The sequence below is a fragment of the Brassica napus genome, chromosome C9, assembly GCF_020379485.1.
Source record: "Brassica napus cultivar Da-Ae chromosome C9, Da-Ae, whole genome shotgun sequence".
Classification (NCBI taxonomy): domain Eukaryota; kingdom Viridiplantae; phylum Streptophyta; class Magnoliopsida; order Brassicales; family Brassicaceae; genus Brassica; species Brassica napus.
Genome location: NC_063452.1, coordinates 12,690,555 through 12,700,429, shown reverse-complemented (window position 1 = coordinate 12,700,429; position 9,875 = coordinate 12,690,555). Strand labels below are relative to the sequence as shown.

Here is a 9,875-nt window from a genome sequence, read left to right as displayed (position 1 = left end):
TTGCATCACCAAGAAATAAACAAAGCTTGTAACAAGTAATAAAATCCTCTTCTAAGTTATATAATCTTTCTTCTTCACAAAACTTCTTTCTCTTCAAACACTTAAACACTTTCTCCATCTTTATAAAGTTTTTTCATTCCAACAAAGTGGTATCAGAGCCACAAGTTCGTTTTGAAGATGGCAAACAATGGTGTTCCCTTCCAAGTTCCATTGCTCACTAAGAGCAACTATGACAATTGGAGTCTTAGGATGATGGCTATCTTAGGAGCACATGATGTGTGGGAGATAGTCGAGAAAGGCTTCGTTGAACCGGAGAATGATGGTGGTTTATCTCAAACACAAAAGGATGGTTTGAGAGATTCAAGGAAGAGAGACAAGAACGCTCTCTGTCTAATCTATCAAGGATTAGATGAAGATACATTTGAGAAGGTTGCTGGAGCAAGGACATCCAAAGAAGCATGGGAGAAGCTTCGGACATCTTACAAGGGAGCGGAACAAGTTAAGAAGGTACGTCTTCAAACTCTAAGAGGAGAATTTGAAGCATTACAAATGAAGGAAGGAGAACTCATCTCAGATTACTTCTCAAGAGTCTTGACGGTTACTAATAACCTAAAAAGAAATGGTGAGAAGTTAGATGAGGTGAGAATCATGGAGAAAGTTCTTAGATCATTGGATTCAAAATTCGAGCATATCGTCACCGTTATTGAAGAGACAAAAGACTTGGAGACTATGACGATGGAGCAACTTCTTGGATCACTACAAGCTTATGAAGAAAAGAAGAAGAAAAAAGAAGATATTGTGGAGCAAGTTCTCAAGATGAGAATTGATCACAAGGAAGAAAGTGGCCGAAATCATCCGAGACGTGGTGGTGGTCATTTTCGAGGACGAGGTCGTGGTGTAAATGGACGAGGTTGGAGACCATATGAAGACAACTTCAACCAAAGAGGAGATAATTCATCAAGAGGTCGTGGAAGAGGAAACCCAAAATCAAGGTACGATAAATCAAGCATCAAATGCTATAGTTGTGGAAAGTTTGGACATTATGCTTCTGAATGCAAAACTCCAAACAACAATAGAGTTGAAGAGAAGTCCAACTATGTTGAAGAAAGGAGTAAAGAAGAAGATATGCTATTGATGGCTTACAAGAAGGATGAACCAAATGAGGTTCACAAGTGGTACCTTGATAGTGGTGCAAGCAACCACATGTGTGAAAATAAAAGCATGTTCGTGGAGCTTGATGAATCGTTGAAAACTGATGTGGCTTTAGGAGATGAATCGAGGATGGAAGTAAAAGGTAAAGGAAATATTCTCATCCGCTTGAAGAATGGAGATCATCAATTCATTTCCAACGTTTACTACATTCCAAGCATGAAGACCAACATCTTGAGCCTAGGACAACTCTTAGAGAAAGGTTATGACATTCGACTAAAAGATAATAGCCTTTCTTTAAGAGATAATGCAAATAATCTCATCACAAAGGTGCCAATGTCAAGCAATAGAATGTTTGTCCTAAACATTCAAAATGACATTGCACGATGTCTCAAGATGTGCTACAAGGAGGAATCTTGGCTTTGGCATCTTCGATTTGGTCATCTCAACTTCGGAGGCTTAGAGCTACTTTCCAAGAAAGAAATGGTGAAAGGATTACCTTGCATCAATCATCCAAATCAAGTGTGTGAAGGTTGCTTACTTGGAAAGCAATTCAAGGTGAGTTTTCCAAAGGAGTCGGAGACAAGAGCAAGAAAGCCACTAGAACTCATACATACAGATGTATGTGGCCCAATCAAACCAAGTTCACTTGGTAAGAGTAACTATTTCCTTCTCTTTATTGATGACTTTTCAAGAAAAACATGGGTTTACTTTTTGAAACAAAAATCAGAAGTGTTTGAAAATTTCAAAAAGTTCAAAGCCCATGTTGAGAAGGAAAGTGGTCTTAAGATCAAGTCCATGAGATCAGATCGAGGAGGAGAATTCATGTCCAAGGAGTTTCTGAAGTATTGTGAAGATAATGGCATTCGAAGACAGTTGACGGTGCCAAGAACCCCTCAACAAAATGGAGTAGCGGAAAGAAAGAATAGGACAATACTTGAGATGGCAAGAAGCATGCTCAAGAGTAAGAAGCTACCAAAGGAGTTGTGGGCAGAAGCAGTTGCTTGTGCGGTTTATATATCAAACCGTTCTCCAACAAAGAGTGTTTTAGAAAAAACACCACAAGAAGCTTGGAGCGGAAGGAAGCCTGGAGTCTCACACCTAAGAGTCTTTGGAAGCATTGCTCACGCTCATGTTCCAGACGAGAAGCGGAGCAAACTAGATGATAAAAGTGAGAAGTACATCTTCATTGGGTATGACGCTAACTCCAAAGGCTACAAGCTCTACAATCCTGAAACAAAGAAGACAATCATTAGTCGGAATGTCATCTTTGATGAAGAAGGAGAATGGGATTGGAGATCAAATAATGAAGACTACAACTTCTTTCCATCCTTTGAAGAAGAGAATGTGGAGCAACCGAGAGAAGAGCCAGCTACACCACCAACTTCACCAACAACAAGTTCTCAAGGAGATGAAAGCTCAAGTGAAAGGACTCCACGTTTTAGAAGTCTACAAGACATCTACGAGGTAACCGAAAATCAAGACAATCTTACTCTATTTTGTCTATTTGCGGATTGCGAGCCTATGAACTTTGAAGAAGCCCAAGAAAAGAAGTCATGGAGAAGTGCAATGGATGAGGAAATCAAGTCGATTCAAAAGAATGATACATGGGAGTTAGCTTCACTTCCAAATGGACACAAGGCAATTGGTGTGAAGTGGGTGTACAAGGCAAAGAAGAACTCTAAAGGAGAAGTTGAAAGGTACAAGGCAAGATTGGTGGCAAAAGGCTATAGTCAAAGAGCCGGGATCGACTATGATGAGGTATTTGCTCCAGTTGCTCGCTTAGAAACGGTTAGACTAATCATTTCATTGGCAGCCCAAAAGAGTTGGAGGATACATCAAATGGATGTCAAATCAGCCTTCTTAAATGGAGACCTTGAGGAAGAAGTCTACATTGAGCAACCACAAGGCTACATGGTTGAAGGAGAAGAAGACAAAGTCTTAAGGCTGAAGAAGGCGCTTTATGGATTAAAGCAAGCACCAAGAGCATGGAACACTCGGATTGATAAGTACTTCAAGGAGAAAGGCTTCATCAAGTGTCCATATGAGCATGCACTTTATATCAAAACTCAAAACAATGATATATTGATTGCATGCTTATATGTTGATGACTTGATATTCACGGGCAACAATCCGATTATGTTTGAAGATTTCAAGATGGAGATGACAAAGGAGTTCGAGATGACCGACATTGGATTGATGTCATACTACCTTGGCATTGAAGTAAAGCAAGAAGAGAATAGAATCTTCATTACTCAAGAAGGCTATGCTAAAGAGGTGCTTAAGAAGTTCAAGATGGATGACTCAAATCCAGTTTGCACGCCAATGGAATGTGGAGTCAAGTTATCAAAGGAAGAAGAAGGAGAGAGTGTGGATCCAACACTTTTAAGAGTTTGGTTGGAAGCTTACGATATCTAACGTGCACAAGGCCCGACATCCTACACGCAGTTGGAGTTGTGAGTCGATACATGGAGCATCCAACAACAACTCATTTCAAGGCAGCCAAGAGGATCCTACGCTATATCAAAGGTACAATCAACTTTGGCTTGTATTACTCTATTTCTGACGATTACAAGCTTGTTGGATATAGCGATAGCGATTGGGGTGGAGACGTAGATGACCGGAAAAGCACAAGTGGCTTCGTGTTTTTCATTGGAGAAACCGCTTTCACATGGATGTCAAAGAAGCAACCAATTGTCACTCTTTCTACTTGTGAAGCGGAGTATGTGGCAGCTACTTCATGTGTTTGCCATGCCATTTGGTTACGAAACTTGCTAAAGGAGTTGAACCTACCACAAGAGGAGCCAACAAAGATCTTTGTGGATAACAGGTCGGCAATAGCATTGGCGAAGAATCCAGTCTTCCATGATCGGAGTAAGCACATCGATACTCGTTATCACTACATTAGAGAATGTGTTACCAAGATGGATGTGCAGTTAGAGTATGTGAAGACAAATGATCAAGTAGCTGATATCTTCACCAAGCCACTCAAGCGAGAAGACTTTATCAAGATGAGGAGTTTGCTAGGAGTAACCAAATCAAGTTTAAGAGGGGGTGTTGAAAGTTAAACTTGATTTGGATCACATTTTGGGCTAATAATTTACTAATCATTTTAGTCCAAACTTAGTCCAATATCTAGAATTATCCTCCACCTCCTTAGAATAAAAATCTAGACATTCTCATAGAATTATCTAGATAATTATAATAAAAAAATCTTAGATATTATGGTAGAATTCTCTAGATTTATGATTAAAATATGTAAGATATTTTGTATTTTGGAGGCTATAAATACCTCCACTCCCCTTTCATTTTGTATCACCAAGAAATAAACAAAGCTTGTAACAAGTAATAAAAATCTTCTTCTAAGTTATTAAATCTTTCTTCTTCACAAAATTTCTTTCTCTTCAAACACTTAAAACACTTTCTCCATCTCTACAAAGTTTTTCATTCCAACACAGAGATCTTTAGCTTAAGTAGTAGACGAAGATCTTTGATGCAATCTGGAATCTTTTCAACAGAAGATTTTCTTAGGTCTAGTTCAGTTACATATAGAGGGAGATGTGTTATTTCCTTAAGCTTTTGGCAGCCGATCATGGAGTAATCCATAGGACGAGCGCAAATGCTGGTTGATGCAGGCACATCTTCAACCGCCGTCTCTGATATATCCATCTGCCTAATGTTGGTTGACATAAATGGAATATGTCTCAGTCTTGAGCATCCTTTCATACTGACACGTTTAAGAGATGCCAATTTCATGTGAGCTGGAATGACTTGTAGGTTTGTGCAGTGATCCATCCACAAATCCTTTAGTTTATCGAGACTTGAACAAGAGGGTGGAAGCTCTACCAAGCTCTGGCAATAACTTAGATACAATCCTTTAAGATTTGTAGCATTTGAGAGATCAGGGAGCTCATTCAACTGAAAAGACCTCTGCAAATCTATCTCCTTGAGATTTGTAAGCGGCTGAACATCATATAACATGAAGAGAAAAAACTAATTGTTAAATACATTGTTAGGTGGTGTTTAGGCGGGCGTCTAGACAGACTTTTGAAGCCAAAACCAACTTTAAAAAAAAATCATTCCGTTCACATCGGATTTGCTGACTAGTGCCGCAATTTTTAAAACACAGGAAAGAACATATATCTTCAGGATGAAAATGCAACACTAACCTGGGTTCCTTGCCAGAGGTACTCTAGCTGGCTACCTTGCATATCAAGTTTCACAAGATATTCAGGATGAAAGGTAGGAGGAAGACACTTGTTTGGGTATGCCTTCCACTCTAGTAATCTTAGACGACTCGGAAGCTCCATCTCCTCAGGTATATGAATTACATCATTCCCACCTTCTTTGCTTTTGTATACTCTGAGGAATCGAAGTTTTGGCATTCTTTTAAAAGCTATTGGGCTTATAGATACCTCATCGATATCAGATATATCAAATGATATACCGGAGACAAATCTAGTTCCCTACACCATTATCATTCCAAATGATAACATATTGTTAGCAATAAAGTTCCAATGGACAAAGAATATAACACACAAGAGAAAGGACTTACTTTGGCGAGTTCAAGAACATCACGTATCTCCGCAGCATCTATCAGGATCCGACGTTTCCAAGGCTCTTGTTTATGGATGGCTTTTATACCCACTTGTTGTAGTAATCTGTGCATATTTATTGTTTCCTTCTTGTTATATAACTCTATTAGAGATCTGTTTTCAAGGACTTTTAACCCGTATTTGACATCCAAGTCACTCTCAGCGAACATGGTTTTCACTAGATTGCCGTTTTCATAGTTGAAGAATACTGCAATGTGGAGAAATAGCGTTTGCTCATTCTCATCTAAACTTTCATAGCCCACTCTTAGTACTTCCTCAATATCTCGATCAAGAACAGATTCCAACCTCTTCATTACATCTTCCCATTCGTTCTCTTTCTTCCCGCGTAAAGATGAACCCACCACACGTAGACCCAGCGGAAGGTTACCACAAAGGTCAGTTACTTTTAATGCATGCTCTTGAAAACCATCATGTGGATAGCTATTTCTAAAAGCATATCCACACAGGATCTCAAGAGCTTTTCTGTAGATGGAAACCCCACATGGTAGGTATTGTTGATACCATGTTGATGCAGAAGATCTTTGTTTTCTGTGGTAACCACAACCCTACTTCCAGGACCAAACCAAGAAATATCTCCAGCCAACGCCTCTAATTGTTTTATATTGTTCACATCATCAAGAACGACGAGAACTCTCTGGTCGTGTAGCCTTTCTTCTATCACACCTAAATGGCATATCCTAATACCATCTTGTTTCAAAATATTCGAAAGAAACTCTTCTTGTAAACGCAACTTCAAACCATACTCATCAAAACTGATGGGATGGCTTCCCCTAAGGTTGTCAACAAAACAAGTAAGTTGGAACCTATAAGAGTGCAAGCTATGTACTGCTCTAGCAATGGTAGTCTTACCAATGCCTGCAGGACCAGAGATTGCGACCACCTTAACTCCATCATCATCGAAATCTAACAAAGACTCCATTTCTCTCAAATGAGGTTCAAGTCCAACCATGCCATCAAAATCCCTAGACCGTGTAGCATTCAGTTTATCTGAAACATCTCTGGAAATTTTCTTGATCATTTTTGCTTCATTTGACCTGAGAAAATAGAATGAAAAGAAAAGTTAAAAAACTTAAAATTAACACTTTAAAGACTAAGAAATAATAAAGTAAAATTAAGAAAGACCTACCATCTTAAGAAGTCTTCTCCAGCAATGTTACCCACTTCGTTCAAAGCTTGTCTCCATCTTTGCTTCTCCTCCTTTGTTTTACTTGCACAAGTTTCACTGAAAGCTATCCCGAATTCCCCGGTCTGTTTCCGTACATCGGAAGGATCCACTCCGTAGAAGATTGTCATGACTATATGCCCCATAGCTTTCTTGCACTCCAATATCTCTACTAGTTCATTTAAACACCAGCTTGACGAAGCATAGTTCTTGGAGAGAATCACAATCGAGATCCTCGATTCTCTTACAGCTTCTGTGAGTGAAGGGGCGATGGTTGCGCTTCTCACAATCTCCTGATCGTCAAACATAGTGATCCCGCTGCGGGTAAACTGTTCACGTATGTGACTGAGAAGTGTTTTACGGACGTCAGGACCGTAGAAGCTCGCAAAGACATTGTAGCTGTAGTTACGAGACGTAAATGAGGAAGAAGAAGCCATGAGAGACAAGCTAAGAGATAGGGAAATGTGTAATGAGTAGTCTTAAGATAAATAAAATCAGCTATGTTGAAATTAAATGTGTAATGGAAAGCTATATAAAAACAAAAATTAAACGGGATGCTTCTGTGTTACAAGAAAAAAAAAAGGATGCTTCTTTGTATTTACGGAGTTGTTAATGTTAGTTGTTACGTGGTGGTCGTTTAAAGTTTAAAATGTCACAAAATGATTGTGGCATGACTAATAATCTTCGCTATCGTTCATTTCTAAGCATCTGTGCATAATTCACAAAAGACCTTTGAAAAGTAAGATATGGTTCCCTAAAAAGACTTTAAGTAAGAATCTTACTGGAAACTACCAATTAATTGCTACCTGGATATTTCACAATTGGAAATTTTCATTATTCGTACAAAGGAAAAACAATCTCGGATATTTTGGACCCTAATTATTTGTATTCTTTTATTATCGATATAAAAGAGATTTTGAGAGAAAAATAAAATAAAAAATGAGTCATGATCAGATATAAATTTTAAATTGTGTATACTATCCTGTATTCATCTGGCTTTTTATGGCCGAAGTCCAGACTAATTTCTAGGAAGCTGGTCCACCGGCGACAGGCAAACCTTCTTGTTCTACGTGGAAGTTAAAAATCCATGCCGCTTAGTCACAAAGATGAGTATCTAGGGGTTTCAAACTTAGGAGGCTTTCACCCTTTCCAATCGACCATAGTTATATATGAAAAGAAAAAGTTGACAGAAAAAATAATGAAAGAATGGTATCTCCTACTTTCCTACACTGAGCAACTCCAGCAAACATGTTGGTTATTACTTACGACATGTCTTTCTTCAAGTCGCATAAGAAACATGAGTACCTTATCTTACTTCAAACTGCTTGCGCAAGTGACTTAGAAATGTTTTTTCAATGACAAGAAAATACTGGATCTTTAAGTCTATACATCGATCCCTTACGGCAAAGCTTATACTTTCCATCTTTTAATTTTCTTTGGAGAGCAGACTTCTCACCGCATGATTGAACCCATAATTCTTAGATCCTTACTAAGTAATTTAAAAGTTTTACCAGATCAATTCTTAGATCCTTCTGTGTATTGAGGCAAAATCTTGACTTATGAGAGAGGAGTCTTGAACTTAAAAGAGAGGAAGATTGATTTGTTCTCTACCTCAAGACTTTAAGCTATGTACACAAACTACAACCACCACCACAAGAAAACAACGGACATTCCGATGAAAAATGAAATCCTTGGAATATCCCGAGGAATTTCCGAGGATATTCTGAGAAAACACAAAATTTGGTTTCCTCGGAATTTTCTCGGAATATACCGACGGAATTCCGAGGAAATATTAATCCGTCGGAATATTCTTATGGAATACCAAGGAAAAATGTATTCCTCGGAAAAAACCGAGGGAGGATATATTATAGCCGTTAGAGAGCCGTTGGGCGATTTTAAAAATTCCCAAGGAAATTTTGACGAACTAGCCTTTTCCGTCGGAATTCCGTCGGAATTTTCTCGGTATGTCGGCAGGATTTCAACTATAAATACAAGCACCCCTCTTCCTCTTCATTCACTCCATATCTTCATCCTCCCTCTTACTCTCTTTACACACGAATTTGATTCATAAAAAACATGTCTTCTTCAAATTATTTTCGTTCTTGGATCGATCGACCTCATTTGGATCCGAACACGAGATTGCTTACGGAAGAATACCAACGAGGTATAACCGAATTCATGGGGTTAGTTCACCGACAACCGGAAGCAAAAACAGGTATGTTAAGATGTCATTGCTCTAACTGTAAAAATAGAAAGGTTATTAAAGAGTTGGATGTTTGGACTCATCTATATTTGAGTGGGTTTACACGAACTTACAAAATTTGGTATCATCAAGGGGAAACAGATTATGAACATGGTAGTACTAGCGAACCTCAGCCAGCGGTTAGATTAGAAGAACCAATTAGAATGGATGTAGATTATGGTGTAGGTACTGAGCAGATGGTAAATGATCATTTTAGAGGGGAAGATTTACCCAATGCACAAGCTAGGAGATTTTATGATATGTTGGATGCTGGAAAGCAACCATTGTACGAAGGTTGCAGAGATGATCATTCAGCTTTATCATCTGCTACAAGATTGATGGGCATTAAAATAGATTATAATTTGGCTGAATACTGTGTGGATGCGATTGCTGATTTTGTAAAAGGTATTCTACCAAGGATAATGTAGCTCCTGGTTCATACTACGAGGTTCAGAAACTCGTAGCCGGTCTTGGTTTATCGTATCAGGTAATAGATGTATGCAGCGACAACTGCATGATTTATTGGAGGGCGGATGAACAGCGGGTTACATGCAAATTTTGTGGAAAGCCTCGTTATAAAGATACGAGTGGAAGAGTTCCAGTGCCATATAAAAGGATGTGGTATTTGCCTTTGACGGAAAGGTTGCAGAGGTTGTATCTGTCTGAACGCACAGCGCAACCAATGAGATGGCATGCGGAGCACTCA

The 9,875-nt window shown here is 38.8% G+C and overlaps 1 pseudogene; it reads right to left on the bottom strand.

Annotated features, from left to right (window-relative positions):
* Positions 1-4,462: 4,462 nt before the first annotated feature.
* On the bottom strand, positions 4,463-7,669 carry LOC106394981 (annotated as a pseudogene).
* Positions 7,670-9,875: the final 2,206 nt, after the last annotated feature.